This window comes from Ochotona curzoniae, unplaced genomic scaffold (assembly GCF_017591425.1).
Source record: "Ochotona curzoniae isolate NIBS_2020 unplaced genomic scaffold, NIBS_Ocur_1.0 contig_3498, whole genome shotgun sequence".
NCBI lineage: Eukaryota > Metazoa > Chordata > Mammalia > Lagomorpha > Ochotonidae > Ochotona > Ochotona curzoniae.
The window spans coordinates 1,626,397-1,642,099 of NW_024465885.1; positions in this window are offsets into that span (position 1 = coordinate 1,626,397).

The following is a 15,703-nucleotide window of genomic DNA, read 5'->3' on the forward strand; positions in this document are numbered from 1 at the left end:
TTTTCCACACTTTTGGAAGTAACTTCAGATCCACCTTGCCAGTGTCTCTCTGCCAGCCTGCATCCCACTCTGAGAAGAGGCATCATCACCTTTCAACAGTCACAAAGCCTTCAGCTGAAGGAATGGTAATGCCTAGCATGTGTCCAAGGAGGTGCTGAGGGTGAACAAGTGGGGTATTGCCCCAGCTGGCTGCCAAGGCAGAGGGGCTAGAGATGGCAGATCCAAAGGCAGCTAACAGAACAGAGCACAGGAGAGTAGACTGGGACTGAGGCATAAACTGGTACACCCTGTTTCTATACTGGGTACAGCAGAGGTCAAAAACATTGGCTTATCATATACAATACAAAATCCAAAGACGCCTAGTGTGGCTTTAAGAAGAAGATAGTTAAAAGGTAGTTAAAGAGTTTTCTCTGTTTGCTTCTCAGCAACTTGCCCCCCTCCCCAAAAAAGTGCTTGAGATCATGTTGGTCAATGAACCCTGATCAAAAGTGGTGGAATAATTCCAGAATTCAAAGTTATCCTTGTCTGGTGACTCAGCTGTCTAATGCTTCAATTTCCTCATCTGCTTATAGGGATAATAGTACCTTCTTCATGGGGCTGCCATGAGAATTCAATGGATTCATGTGTTGTAAAATGCTTAATAACATAGATTACATAATTTGAGGGCTTTAAAAAAAAAAAATCAGAGGCAATAACATTGTGGCACAGCCAGTTAAGCCACTGCCTGCAATTCCACCGTCCCATATTGGAGTACTGCTTAGCATCCAGTTGCTCTGCTTCCTATCCCACTGCCCGCTAATCACCTGGGAATGCAGCACACAACAGCCCAAGTATTTAAGCCCTTGCCATCCCCATAAGGATCAGAATGGAGTTTCTGCATCTTTGCTTTGGCCTAGCCCAGTCCTGGCCATTGGGCCATTTGGAGAGCAAACCAACAGATAAAAAAGACAGCATCTGGGGGAGGGGGAGGAGGAATCCCAGTGCCTAAAAAACTGTCACATAATGCAATGTAATATAATAATAATAATTTAAAAAGACAGCATCTTTCTGTCTTTCAAATAAATCTTAAAAAAAAATCAGAGGAGAGACTCCCTGTTTGTTATATAATGCATTTTGCAAAAGGTAAACTACTGATCTTGGCCCCCAAAATCAGTTTTCTCTGTTGTTGTTGATTTAGGATGTATCTTTTTATTTATTTGAAAGGCACAGTTACGGCAAAAGAGAAAGAAGAGTCAGAGAAACATCATCCATCTTCTGTTTCACTTTCCAAATGGCTGCAATGGCCAGAACTGGGTCCAGCTGAAGCCAGGAGCTTCTTCCCAAGACCCCCAAACTTGAATTATGCTCTGCTGTTTTCCCATGAACATCAGCAATGAGCTGCATGGAAAATGGAGCAGCTAGAGCTCCAATTGGAGCCCATTTGGGATGTCGGTGCCACAAATGGCTTCTTTACACACTACAGCACAGCGTCAGCTCCAGCATTAAAAGAAAAAAAGAAAAAGATAGAGAGATTGATTTATATATTGGAAGGCAGAGTGGAGGAGCCTGAAACTTCATTCAGGTCTCCCAAGTGGCTGGCAGGGGCCCACCCTACAAAACATCTTCTGGAACTTCAGCTTAGCCCGCTGCCCCACAACAGGCTTATGAAGCCAGATGCTACCTACCTCTTCCTTCTGTCCTGTGCATCTGATGTGAGAATACCAGGATATAAGAACTCAGCAGGCAAGCGGCCCCTGGGCCAACCACAGCCCCAAGCGGCCTTGCAGAAGTGTCGGGGACAGAAGTCCGCTCAGAAAACCTTCCACAGGTCCCTCCACGTGAGAATCTCACTAGGGGGAAGCTCCTGGAACTGCAGCCCACCTGGCAATTTTGTAGGTGGTGCTGGGCAGGCAGGGCCGAGCAGCTCTAAGCAGAATGCTCCCAGCGCCCTGCTGAGTATTAGGGTCAGTCGGCAGCCACAGCGAACAGCCTGTACAGCTCTGGGGTCAGTCAGGAACTGACTCATGTTTTAAAGATGTCACAGGAGCCACTGCAGTTGTTCTCTCATCTGCCTCTTGGGGTTGCATGTCGGAAAAGTCTGGTCAGCCCTGGTGCCGTTTGGGTGAGTGTGGGTGCTGGGGAAGGGACCTCATGTTTGATTGAAAGGGGATAAGAAGTGCTGACAGTGCCCAGAAAGCCCTTCCCAGGCCACATATGCCACTTCACACCCCACACAGTCCCTTCACAGCCCCTACAACCCCTGGGCCCCATTGCCTGCAGCTATGCAGGCAGCACAGCCTGGGCACCTCGGGCTGGGAGCATGACAATTCTGTGCAGGGGCTGGGACCAAGCCAGGACTTGTACATAGGACATACCCTGAACTTTACACCTTGCATAGACCGGTCCCCGGAGCAATAAGGGGTGGTGTGGTCCATCCAAGCAGGCCTATTCCCAACTGTGCAGAGCGGAGCCCCCTGATGGCAGAAGGGACCATTTAGGCCTGCCTAGTCTCCTGCCCTGCCGAGAAGGTGGACTGAACCTGGGAGACAGGGACCCTGCACAGAGGCTGTAGGCACCAAGAAGAGACTTTCTGTGTGGGCTCACCCCTTGGCCATGCCTCACAGCCCTAGCAAGCCACCTCCCAGGGGAGAGATGCAGTGTCCTGGGGTAGAGAGCAATCTCAGGAAATCAGACTCAGAGTAGGAGTGCCTGCAACCTGAGGCTCGTGACTGTTTGCCCATGTTGGCTGCCCGTGACTCACAGCTAACTTAATGAAGGGAAATTGGGGCTGGATCGCTGCGAGTTGGTTATTATTATTTTTTTTTCCAGAGGGAGAGGGGTCAGAGCGCCCCTGAAGAGGTGACTCTAGCATGCCCACAATCTCCAGAGACTGCCAACGATTGGGAGGTTGGTGGGGGAACTTTGGGAGCTTTCCTCTGTCTTCCCAGCCGTGAAAACTGGACACAGGCCCCAGGACAGGCAGGACTGCAGAGTCAGAGGAAAGTCTTTGGGAAGAAGCAGCACAGGTCCCTTCGTGTGGCCCTTTTTCCAGGGCTGACAGCCACAGCACGCCCCCTTTCCTCTCTCCTCCTAGATGACACCATCTGACTGTCTCATGGGAAAACAGTGCAGTGACAAGTCTTAAAACCCAGCAAGGCAGATATTTAATCAGGGTCATGATGATAGGTCTAGGGTCCAAAGCAATGGGGTTGGAGGAGAGGGAGATTTGGCTCAGCTCCTATTACAGCTTGGGCAAGTTGGAGTTTATATCTGAGCAGAGTTTGAGGGTCATGGGTGGAAAAATGACTCCAAGGAAACATCAGGAGTGGTGGGGATTCTAGCTACAGACAGGCCAACATGGAGCAGACAATCCTGAAACATGTGGGAGGATGAGGAACCTGATGAGATGTGGAAAGAGATCTGATAGAATGAGGGGTTCTCGCTCAACTGGCTTAGCAGTGTGTTTGCTAGAACTAGACTGAAGTTTGACCAAGCAAAGAACCTTTGCCTTTGTTAATCCTTATCATTTCAACCTGGCACTTAGCACATCTGCCTATCTACCACCTGTAGGCTTCTGCCAACAGGACAGTTAAGACTGGGAGAGAAGTAAAAGTGAATACATCTTTCAAAGAGCTGTCCATCAGCAAGTCCTCCTCACCGGGGTGAAAAGAATGCCAGGACTGGAAGATTTCGCACGAAGATGATAACAAATGTCTAAAGAGCAGATAATCTCACAGTTAAAATAGCAGAAAAAGAACATATAAAACATCTAGCTGATTTTATGAAGTGAATAGAAAACCGATTTTTAAAAAAAGATAAAGATTGCGCATGATGAAAGAAAACTGACTCCTAAGCATACTTTCAAATATTGAGACAAAAATTCTAAGCTACTGCTGCAAACCTCCAATAAGCTATTGATAAAATACACAACAACCACTTAAAGCTTATTCTAGGACCGTAAGAATAATTCAGTAAAAAAATTATTAATACTTTTTTAAAAGATTGATTCTACTTTTATTGGAAAGTTAGATTTACAGAGAGGAGGAGAGACAGAGAGGAAGATCTTCTGTCCACTGATTCACTCTCCAAGTGGCTACAATGGCCTTAGCAGAGCTGATCCGAAGCCAGGAGCCAGGAGCCTCTCCTGGGTCTCCCTCGCATGTGCAGGGTCCCAAGGCTTTGGGCCATCTTTGACTGCTTTCCCAGGCCACAAGTAGGGAGCTGGATGGGAAGTGCAGTTGAGGGGTTGCCGGAATTAGAAGCCTATATGGAGGGCCCAGTGCTGTGGCCTAGCAGCTAAAGTCCTCACCTTGAACACACCGGGATCCCATTTGGGCGCTGGTTCTAATCCCGGCAGCTCCACTACCCATCCAGCTCCCTGCTTGTGGCCTGGGAAAGCAGTCGAGGATGGTCCAAAGCCTTGGGACCCTGCACCCATGTGGGAGACCCGGAAGAAGTTCCTGGCTCCTGGCTTCGGATTGGCATATCATTGGCCGTTGCGCTCACTTGGAGAGTGAATCATTGGACGGAAGATCTTCCTCTCTGCCTCTCCTCCTCTATATATATCTGACTTTGTAATGTCTGTATATCTGCTTTGCAAGAGAGATAAAATAAATCTTTAAAAAAAAAAGAATCCCATATGGAATCCTGGTGGTTGCAAGGCTAGGACTCCAGCCGTTAAGCTATCATGCCGGGCCTGAAATCTATTAATATCAAACATTAGACCTGTGTTTGAGAAGCAAATGGTTGTAACCTTTGATTATATAGTTTATTTTTTAAAAAAATCAAGAAATGATTTCTTTACATAATTTTATACACACCCAACTAGCCATAAAACCACTTTCTTTTTGCTGAGTCATTAAAGATATTCACTCTTATTAAAAAATGGTAGCAACATCCTATAAGTGTTAGCCAAGTCAACTAAGTAAGAGACGCTTTTAGAACAAAATAAACAAAAAATCAAGATGGCAGAATAGGGTAAGGACATGTTTAAACAGAGCATCATCAGCCAGGGTGAAGCAGAGAGGGCACATTCCAGGAAATAGAAGAAAACAGGTCACCATCGGAGGCGCACCTGGAGACCAACAGACATAGGAAAGCAGAGGAAACAATGGTGTGGTGTTGCAGTGACCAGTTACCCAGTGGCAGCCAGCGGGCGGTGAACTGAGACCCACCAGCTACTGGAGTTTCAGCAGCAGCATGTGGAAAGGGAGGTTCACTGGGAGCTCAGCAAGTGAACCAAACGCAAGTACTGCCCATCCTGAGGATTTGACCAAGAGCAGAAACAGAGTAGTGTATCCCAGACAGGTGGTGAAGGATAGCCCAGACCCCACCAAAGTTGCACCAGGTGCCATTTTTTATAACGAGGAAAGGACTAAGCATACACTAAGCTGAGAGTAAATTCATTTCTGGCTTAGTATACTGCACCACCATGGCATCCTACAGGATCCAACCAAAACAGTCCAGGTAGCCCTCAGATTTAATGGCTAGCAGATCCAGAACCGCACCAGTGGCACATTAGGTGCCAATTTTTTCTACAATGCTGCAAAAGCTATGAGACAAGAGTGAGTGCATGCACAGAACTAGGAGCAAAATCACTTTCAGCTCAGTGCATTGCACTGGTCCCACAGGGGAAATAATACTGACTTTGGCACCCTACAACTCAAAATAGGTCCATGTGGCCCTCAGACCTAATGGCTAGCAAGTTCTGGCCACCTCAACACCACCAACAACCTAGTTATTCATGGCATATGGTGTCTCCCTAATCCTGGGAACTGTTCTAACAGGAAGTGGGAGAAAGGTTGTACAGATAACAGCGCAACCTCAGCATGGGATTAAAAAAGGTGGAGACTGGTGAGAGAGGAGCTGGGGTTGATGAGACCATGGTGAAAGTCTAACACAAGAATCCAGACATGAAATTCACAGGAAGTGGTGGCTCAAGTGACTGCCAAAAAAAAGTACCAAATGCAATCCATAAAAGCAAAATGTAGATCTGTGACACTGGTTAGAAACCTGCCCCAAGGAGAAGAATCTGCTAACCAGAAGTACAATGACCAAGAGCAAAAGAAGAGACAGAGGCACAATGAATATTATTGAATGAGGCAGAAGAAAGAATCTCAGAATTGAAAGATATATCTTGCCACAATGTTGAAACAATCAAAAAGCTTGAAGAGGAACTGAGTCAAGCAAAAATATGCAAGAATTAAGGGACACTATTTAAAAAGCCAAATGCAAGGGTTATGGTAGTTCCAGAAGGCACAAAAAGAGATGATGGGGTTAAATCTGTATTCAATGAAGTAATAAATGAAGACTTCCCTAATATGGAGAAAGAATTGGGAAACAACATTCAGAAGGGGCACAGAACATCCAAGACGGCTGACCAAAAGCAATCTTCCTTGTGACACGTGATAATCCATCTCTCTTCAATCAAACATAAGGAAAAACTCTTAAATGTGCACTTGAGAAAAATCAGTTGACATATAGAGGAATGGCAATCAGAGTCACAGCTGATTTGTCACAGGAAACTCTACAGACCAGAAGACAATGGAGTGACATATCCCAAATTCTAACAGGAAAAAATAGTCAGCACAGAATAACCTGTCCAGTAAAGCCTTCCTTTGCTTTGAAAATAAAATAGAATTCTTCCACAGTAAAGGAAAGCTAAAAGAATATGCCTCTTCCAGGCTTGCCCTACAAATGATACTTAAAGATATTCTCTTGACATAGAAAAGGAAAATGTGAAGAACATCCCAGTAAAATAACAACAGAAGACTAAACAATGAGTAACCCATTGCTAAAATGACAAGACCAAACTACCACCTTCATTTTAACCCCGAATGTAAATGGCTTGAACTATCAAACATCATAGATTAGTAGACTGGATTAAAAACAAAACCTATCAATTTATTGCCTACAGAAGACACACCTTGCCAACCAAGTTCAGCGGAAAGTATATCTCATGGATTTTGATGGGTTTGGTCTTTTTTTATTTCTGTAGAACAGTCTTTTTCTTATAGTAAATTCTTCACTGACTCATAGGTCATTCAGTAGCATCATTTTCTTCAAGAATGTTCTTGATTTTCTTTTTCATTTCTTCAGTGACACATTAGTCATTCAGTAGCATGTTCTTTAACTTCATGGTGCTGTAAATTTCTATTTTTCTTCCTGTTGTTGATCTTGTTTTGTGTCTTTTCATTTAAGGGGATGTATAGTAACTGTGTAATGGAGGCTATCGTATCCAGATGTGAAGATACAATGCAGTATGTATCTCTACTTGCAGACTAAAGATGATTTCCCAATGAAACTGCTAAATATATATTGACAATAGGAAGCTGTACTGTCTGCCATTGTCCATGCCTGTATTAATGGACTTATAACTGTTTATGAAGAACTACACTATTGTGATAATGTAGGGGAAATCAATGTTTGGGGGAAGGACTTTGGGGAGAGTGATAAAGGAAATCCCAGAGCCTATGGAACTGCATCATAAAATAAGAAGAAGAAGAAGAAGAAAAGGTTTGAAAAGAAGGAAATAAGCTGAAGAAGGAAATAACGCTGCCTATAGTTATAAATGATTATATATGTATAAAACCCAAAACAATCAAAGGGAAGAATACTATAAGTAACAAAAAATAACTGTATTATGATAAGATATAAAATTAGTGCAAGTTTTAGAATGAATTTCCTAACATACCATTAACCAGTTGACAAGACTTTTGGAAGAGAATTCTCATTTACAATGCCAGGAAAAAACTTTCCAGAATAAATGTATCAAGAAATGTGGAAAAAAAAATAGGAAAAAAATTTGAATCAGCTCTTCAAATATATTCATGAGTGAATTCCTTGAAAACTTGTAAGTACGGACAGCCATTTAAGTGCAAATGAAAATCTAGAATCCAATTTATGAAACTTGTTGATGAATATTATTACATAATTTTTTGAGTTTTTTAATTAACTTTTTTTTAAAAGGCAGTGTGACAGAAACAAAGGGAAGGAGTTACCACTTCCATCTGCTGGCTCAGCCCACAAGCACTGCAACAGTTAAGTACAGATCAGGCCCAATCCAGAAGGCTGGAACTCCATTTACGTCTCCCACATGAATGACAGGGGCGCAAGCCTCTCCAGGTGCATCAGCAGGGAGCTGAATCAGAAGCAGACGAACAGAACTCGAACTGGCACTCTGAGATGTTGGCCATCACAAGCGGCAGCTGGATCTGTTCTTCCACAATGATCACTCTATGACATTTTCTTTTGAAAAACTTTTTGAATTAAAATAATATTTTAAGAACCACCATTGTACTTTAGCAAGGTAAAGCCATTGTTTGCAACACCAAACATCGTATTTGGGTGCCAATTCCTGTACCAGATGCCCCACTTTCCCCATTCAGCTCCCTTCTAATGTGCCTAGGAAGATAAGAAGGGAACATGCTCGAGTATTTAGGCCCTTGTCACCCACAAGAAAGACCCAGATAAAACTCTAGACTCTTGGATTTGGCTTGGTTGCTGTAACCGTCTGGGAAATGAACCAGTGGCTACAAGATCTCTCTTTTTCTCCTAACTCTTTCATTCTTTTTTTTTTTATTTCTTTATTTTTTCATTTATTTTTAATTTTTTTTAAAGATTTATTTATTTATTGCAAAGTCAGATATACAGAGAGGAGGAGAGACAGAGAGGAAGATCTTCTGTCCGATGATTCACTCCCCAAGTGAGCGCAACGGCCAATGATATGCCAATCCGAAGCCAGGAGCCAGGAACTTCTTCCGGGTCTCCCACATGGGTGCAGGGTCCCAAGGCTTTGGACCATCCTCGACTGCTTTCCCAGGCCACAAGCAGGGAGCTGGATGGGTAGTGGAGCTGCCGGGATTAGAACCAGCGCCCAAATGGGATCCCAGTGCGTTCAAGGCGAGGACTTTAGCTGCTAGGCCACAGCACTGGGCCCCTGACTTTCATTCTTTAAAAAAATAATAATAATGTCAGGCTCAAAAAAATAAATGATGATTTAGAAAAGAATATTTCAAACATTTCACAGTCAAGTGATTCATTTCCTTGCCATAAAGAGTTCCTGGAAATTGTGAAGCAAATGACCAATAAATAATACCTGACTAACCTTGAGTAGAAAAAGAAATAATGTGGGAAGTTCCTCGGCCTCCAACACAAAGTCACAGATAAACATTAAAACTCTAGTATGTTGGGCCCAGCACGGTGGCGCAGTGGTTAAGGTCCTCACCTTCGGGATCCCATATGGGCGCCAGTTCTACTCCTGGCTTCAGATCAGCTCAACTCTGATCATTGTAGCCATTTGGGGAGCGAACCAATGGGTGAAAAATTCTCTCTCTCTCTCTTTCTCCCCTTTTATCTCTGCAGATCTGAATATTAAGTAAATAAATAAATAAATAATTTTTTAAAAAATTACCTTTTGGGCCTGGTGTGGTATAGCCTAGTGGCTCAAGTCCTTGCCTTGCATGTCCGGGATCCCATATGGGTACTGGTTCTAATGCTGGCTGCTTCATTTCCCTTCCAGTTTGTGATCTGGGAAAGCTGTAGAGGATGGCCCAAAGTCTTGGGACCTTGAACCCACATGTGAGACCTGGAAGAAGCTCCTGGTTTCTGGCTTCAGATCGGCTCAGCTCCAGTCATTGCGGTCACTTGGGGAGTGCAGCAGTGGATGAAGATCTTTCTCTCTGTCTCTCCTTCACTCTGTAAAATCTGACTCGCCAATAAAAATAAATAAATCTTTAAGAAAATTACCCTTCAAGTAAAGATAAATAAATCTTTAAAAAGAAAAATTAAAAAATGGTAACAACATGCTAATGGCTAAATGTAGGTGATGATAAGAGTACTATTGTTTGTCCACTTCTCTGTGAATTTTGAATTCATAACAAAAAGCCGAAACAAATAGAAAGTCTCTAGTGCACTATAGAGATTGTACCAAGCAGGTGGGAACCAAAAGCACCAGGAGCCCAGGGAAAGGGTCCCTTACAAGGAGAAGCCTGCCAGTTTCAAGGTTGAGTTGAAGGCCCTTGTCATTAATACACATGAACATAGAAGATAATTACAACTAAATTGCATGGTGCATCAAAGGAATTGCCAAAGGTAAGGCTACAAGAAAAGAACAATTAAAAATGAATTCGGTTTGGCTACAAAACATTACTAATTCTAGTCACTTAGATGAACTACTAAACATTTAAGTATAAATACTGTTAAGCATAGTAATAATTATACATACAACTGAAAAAATACAGTTGGAAATATATAATGAATTTAAAATGTCATAATAATTAAAGCAGCTTGTAGGTATTTAGCCAATTTTCCTGTATTAGATAGGCAGTTACTAGTCTGAGCTAAGGCTGCTTGATTCTCTGTCATAACAAATTTAACAACCCTAACACATTTTCTCATGTCAATCCATCAACAAACATTGAGAACTTTGTTTGCAAAACTGCTGTGCTAAGCACTACGGTTTAGACAAAGCAGAAAAAGTTCTTTGAGGAGTTTACAATCCAGCTAGAAAGTTTTCTACCCAAACAAAAGCTATGTTAACTTTAGGGTCAGCTCTAAGAGCAAATGACTGGGGCAGCAAACAAGGTGGGTCGGTAGCATCACTCATGACCAGTTAAAGGAAAAAGAGGGAGTTGTGAGTATACAGCAAGGAGCAAGAAGACATATCTAAAACACATGAAAGCAAATGTGAAGTGCTAGGAAGTCTTGGCATCAGAAACAGCCACTATAAAATGGGATGACAGCGTTTAAGTGCTCCAAGACAACACCTCAACAAAGTGATGGGTTGGACTGAATATTTCCAGAGATAGATTGGGGTTGGGATGCTTCTGATGTAGATGATGTCATGGTTGGATGAAAGTATTAGCAAAAGAAGAGGCTGGTGATTTGTTAAGTTGCTAGCTAGCTCCAAATGGGTTACTCACCTGGTCAGGTAGAAAAGAGTGGTCAGCACCCACGTCTGACATTCTTGTAACAGGAAGAGGAAGAAAGGGTCAAAACACAGGTATGACCTCCAGAGCTTTATTTGGTTCTCAGTAAGGCTTTGTGTCTGTGCCTTCCCCCCATTCAGATCACCTTCAGTCTCACCATCACATTGTAAGACCAAGGGCATCAGGAAGACGTTAAGCAAGGCAAAAGCCAGTATGGCTTCCATTCCCACTCACATGAACCATCATCAAAAGTCCAAGCTTCCTAAGACAAAACCGTAGAAGACTTTCCTTCTATGACTAAAATCTGACCCAGTTTCCCCCTCTTCTGCCTTTCCTGCCCTAAGATCTCTCTCCTCTGCCTCCTGAGCTTGTAGTTTGATGAGAGCAAAATCCCCTTTATCCTCAATGATTAAGTCACTAGTTTTCAAAGGGTCGGCCTGGACCAGCAGCATCATAGCGCTCAAGACCTCCTCATTGGTTCTCTTTCCACAACCATCTGCACCTCCCTAACACCTTAAAAAAAAAAAAAACGGGCCCGGCGCGGTGGCGCAAGTGGTTAAGGTCCTCGCCTTGCACGCCCGGGATCCCACATGGGATCTATCCCGGCAGCCCCGCTTCCCTTCCAGCTCCCTGCCTGTGGCCTGGGAAAGCAGTCGAGGATGGCCCAAAGCTTTGGGACCCTGCACCCGCGTGGGAGACCCGGAAGAGGCTCCTGGCTTCGGATCGGCATAGTATCGGCCCGTTGCGCTCACTTGGGGAGTGAATCATCGGACGGAAGATCTTCCTCTCTGTCTCTCCTCTTTGTATATCCGCCTTTCCAATAAAAAAATAATAAAAATAAATCTTTAAAAAACAAAACACTATACAGAAAATATCAGGGGTGTGGATTCGGCAAGTGGTTGAAATGTTTTGGGACACCTGCATATTGTATCAGCATGCTATGGCACAAGCCTCAGTTTTGCTTCTAGCTTTGCACTGGTGTGAATAAATCCAGGGAGGCACTAAGCGATGGCTCACGTAGTTGGTTCCCTGCTCCCCATTGCAGGATCTGGGTGGAGCTTTGTGTTCCTAGCTTAAACCTGGCCTATCCTGGCTCTTAGAGGCATTTAAGGAGTAAAACCAATGGATGGAATATCTATTTCTCTCTGCCTTTCAAATAAGTTAAGTAATCAATAATTCCTTAAAACAATCAAGAGTTCCAGATAAATGAGTAATTATGTATGCAACACTGCATCATTGTCTGACATTTTGCCATCTCTTCTTCCATCAGAATCATGCATCCATGCCAGCAGCCACACTATTTGTTACTTGTCTATAGCAAAGAAAGTAAAGAAATTCAGAGTACAGGCTTAGAGGTAAAGTGACTATGATTTTGGTGCCTGATGAATACAATATTTTTTAAATGAAGCTGGAGGGGAAAAGTGATTAGACAATTATCAGACCTATGAATTGGAATCCTTGGAAGATGGAGTCCAGTGATTGGCAGAGGTTGGCAGAGGTTGGCAGACACAACCGCAAGGACTCCCCTCCCCCACTTCCCTCCCTGTGGTGCCCCTCCCCTTCTCTCATGTTCATTAAAATACCCCAGCGGAATGGGGTATTTTCCCACTTTTTCATCTTCAGTTCTGAATTTTAAACTCACACAACCCTGCCTCCACATACTAAAACATCAAATTAATCAGATTTTCTTAGAACTTTCTGCTTTTTTCATCTGAAACAATAGCTTTCTTATCTTTCTTTTTATTTCTCACACCATCAGTTTAAAATAGTTTAGACGGATACCAATCAATTCCTTTTTTAAGATTTTTTTTTATTGGAAAGTCAGATTTACAGAAAGGAGAAACAATGAGAAAGATCTTCCATCTGCTGGTAGTTCACTCCCCAAATGGCTGCATTGGCCAGAACTGAGCCAAATCAAAACCAAGTGCCAGGAGATTCTTCTAGCGCTCCCACATGGATGCAGGGTCCCAAGGCTTTGGGCTAGCTTCTACTGCTTTCCCATGCCATAAACAGGGAGCTGGAAGGGAAGTAGAGCAGCCAGGACATGAACTGGTGCCCATAGGGGATGCTGACACTTGCAGGAGGAGGATTAGCCAATTGAGCAATCATGCAGGGTCCATCAAATGCACATCATTCCACAAAGTCAGTACACATATGGCTGGAGAAATGTGTTTTATATATTATTAAATTAAGAACAAAAAATAGATTAGAGAAAATATAAAATGAAAAATGAGATATCTTTGTACATAGGTGTTAGTCATATTCTTGTGACAACAAATACCAGAGAGAAGCTACTTAAGAAGAAATTTATTTTGACTCATGGTTTGGAAGTTTCACAGTGCAAGATCAGACAGTCCATTTGTCTGGCATCTGATGAAGGCAGGGGATGGTGGAATATGTGTGGGTAGAGATCACCCAGAAAACAGAGGCTGTGGTTCCACCACAAGTTTCTAGACCTACTACAAGGGCAACACCAGAGACCCAAGCACCCTCTGACTGAGGTTCAAGTTAGGTTTTAGAATGGTATGAGAGCAAATGTCTAACCACAGAATCATTGAACAAAATACCCAGTTGGAAGCATCTGCCAGTGTCAGTGATGTAAATACTCCCATTGTGGCTGATTTCAAGTTACCAACATGATGTCATTTAAGCATGGGGCTGGGGAAGGAAATACACACAACTGTTTCTCACAAGCCAGTACAAACCAGCTTAAATCCTGGATGTTTGTACCCAAACCTTCTTGATTTTCTATTTTTCAGTTAATTCTCTCTTTCAGTTAATTTCTGCTAGGGAACTGATTTTCTAATTAAGCATCTTCTAATTAATTTGCTGTCTTAATTTCTTAAGGCCCCAGCTGTGGCTGGGGTGGACTCTTAGTCACTGACTTAGTCTTTTTCAAAATACGGCAGAGGAGTTGGCCGGTATTCAGGTTACGTGGAATTGTCCACTGGGGCAGGAAAAGATAGGAGAAAAGCAGTGACAGCCATGCCCTGTGCCTGTGTGAAAAACACATGCTGATGCAAATGCGCTTAGCTGGATTTAGGTCTCTCCCAAACCACACTCTTTAGCTTCACCTGCTTCCCTTTCTCATCGGTAAACCTCAGACCTAACAGTAGTGAGAGGGCTCTTCAACTCTAGGATCCAAAAGCAAACAGTAAATGTCAATACAAACATTTGTTCATGTGAATTGAGCATTCACTAGGTGCTAGCCATACTTCCCAGCCCCTCGAGAAGCAGATACTATTAATATTTGCATTTTACAGATAAGGAAACAGGTTTAGGGAGATTATCCAATTCACCCAAGGTCATGTTGCAGTAAGAAGTAGAATTTGGATTTGAATTTTCCCAGGCCAACCAAGAACCTAGTGCTTCATTGTCTATTGCCTATCCCTGCTATTCAATGTTGTGAAGTAGGCGCTACCTGGGATGAAAAATCCGGTCAAGTTTGTCCCTGTCCTCAAGAAGCTTTCAAAAAGCTCCAAGTCTCTGAAGGAATGCAAGATTAATGCGAATGAAGTAATTAGAAGAGCTGAGCAGACAGTCTGTAATTAGGTGTAATGCAGTGTCCCTGACGGCTGAGAAACGTGCTTCCTAGTGGAGGCCCTGAGACCTAACCCCTGCCTCCAGACCTATAATCACTCTTGGAAAGAATCAGATCTAGGTCAGACAGGGCCCTGAGCCTGAAATCTGCTACCACAATTCTCTCTCCCATGGAATCCCACCTGACCAAATGGCAGATCCAAGAATTAGCTTGATAAGTCTAAAATTGTGTGCATGCGTCTTTCTATCAGAGCCACAAGAAACATATTTTTAAATCTCTGCTTAAAAGCTCCTGGTTCACAAGGCGCAGATGCCCTTACATGTGATGGGGCCCTGGCCTTTTACCCCATCTTCTCTGTTGGTGGTATGAATTGTCTCAGACAAACCATAATGAGAATAGTGAGAACTTAGATCCCTAAAGCTAGAGGGAGGTTAAAAGCCCAAGTTTATCCGTATTTCTACTACCCTGGATAAACTACACAAAAACATAGTGACTTGAAACAGCAAGGTGTTTGGAGTGGTGGTTAAAACATCTCTTGGAACATCCACTTCCATATTGAATTGTTTAGGTTCAGGTTCAAGTCCTGGCCCTTCATCCTATTCTAACTCTCTGCTCATTTGTACCCTGGAAGGAAGCAGTTGGTGTCTCAAGCAGGTGTACCTTTGTAAAAGGGAGATACAGATTGAGTTTGGGTTCCTGGCTTAGGCCTGGTCCAGCATTGGCACTTGAGGACATTTGAAAAGTGAGTCAGTGATTGGGAAATCTCCATCCCATCATTTAAATGAATTTTGAAACAACATCACACACTGTTGCTGTGGCATAGCATGTTAAATTTCTGCTTGTGACACTGGCATTCCATATTCAATTGCCAGTTTGAGTCTTGGCTGTTCTACTTCTAATATAGCTTCCTACTAATGTGCCTGAGAAGGCAGTGTATGATAGCCTAAGTACTTGGGCTCCTGCCATCCATAGGGGAGACCCAAATGGAGTCCCTGGGTCCTAGCTGCAGCCTAGCTCAGTCCTGGCTGCTGCAGCCATTTGGGGAGTGAACTACCAGCAGATGGAAGATTCCCACCTCCCCTTTCTTTCTCTTCTTCTTCTTCCTCTTTTTCTTCTTCTTCTCTCTCTCTCTCTTTTGCTCATCATCTGCCATTCAGATAATTAAATAAGTAATTTTTTTAACATTCAAACAGCAACTATTTTATCATCCTTCACAATTCCTGCAGGTGATAATATCTTGCAGCTAGGTGAATAT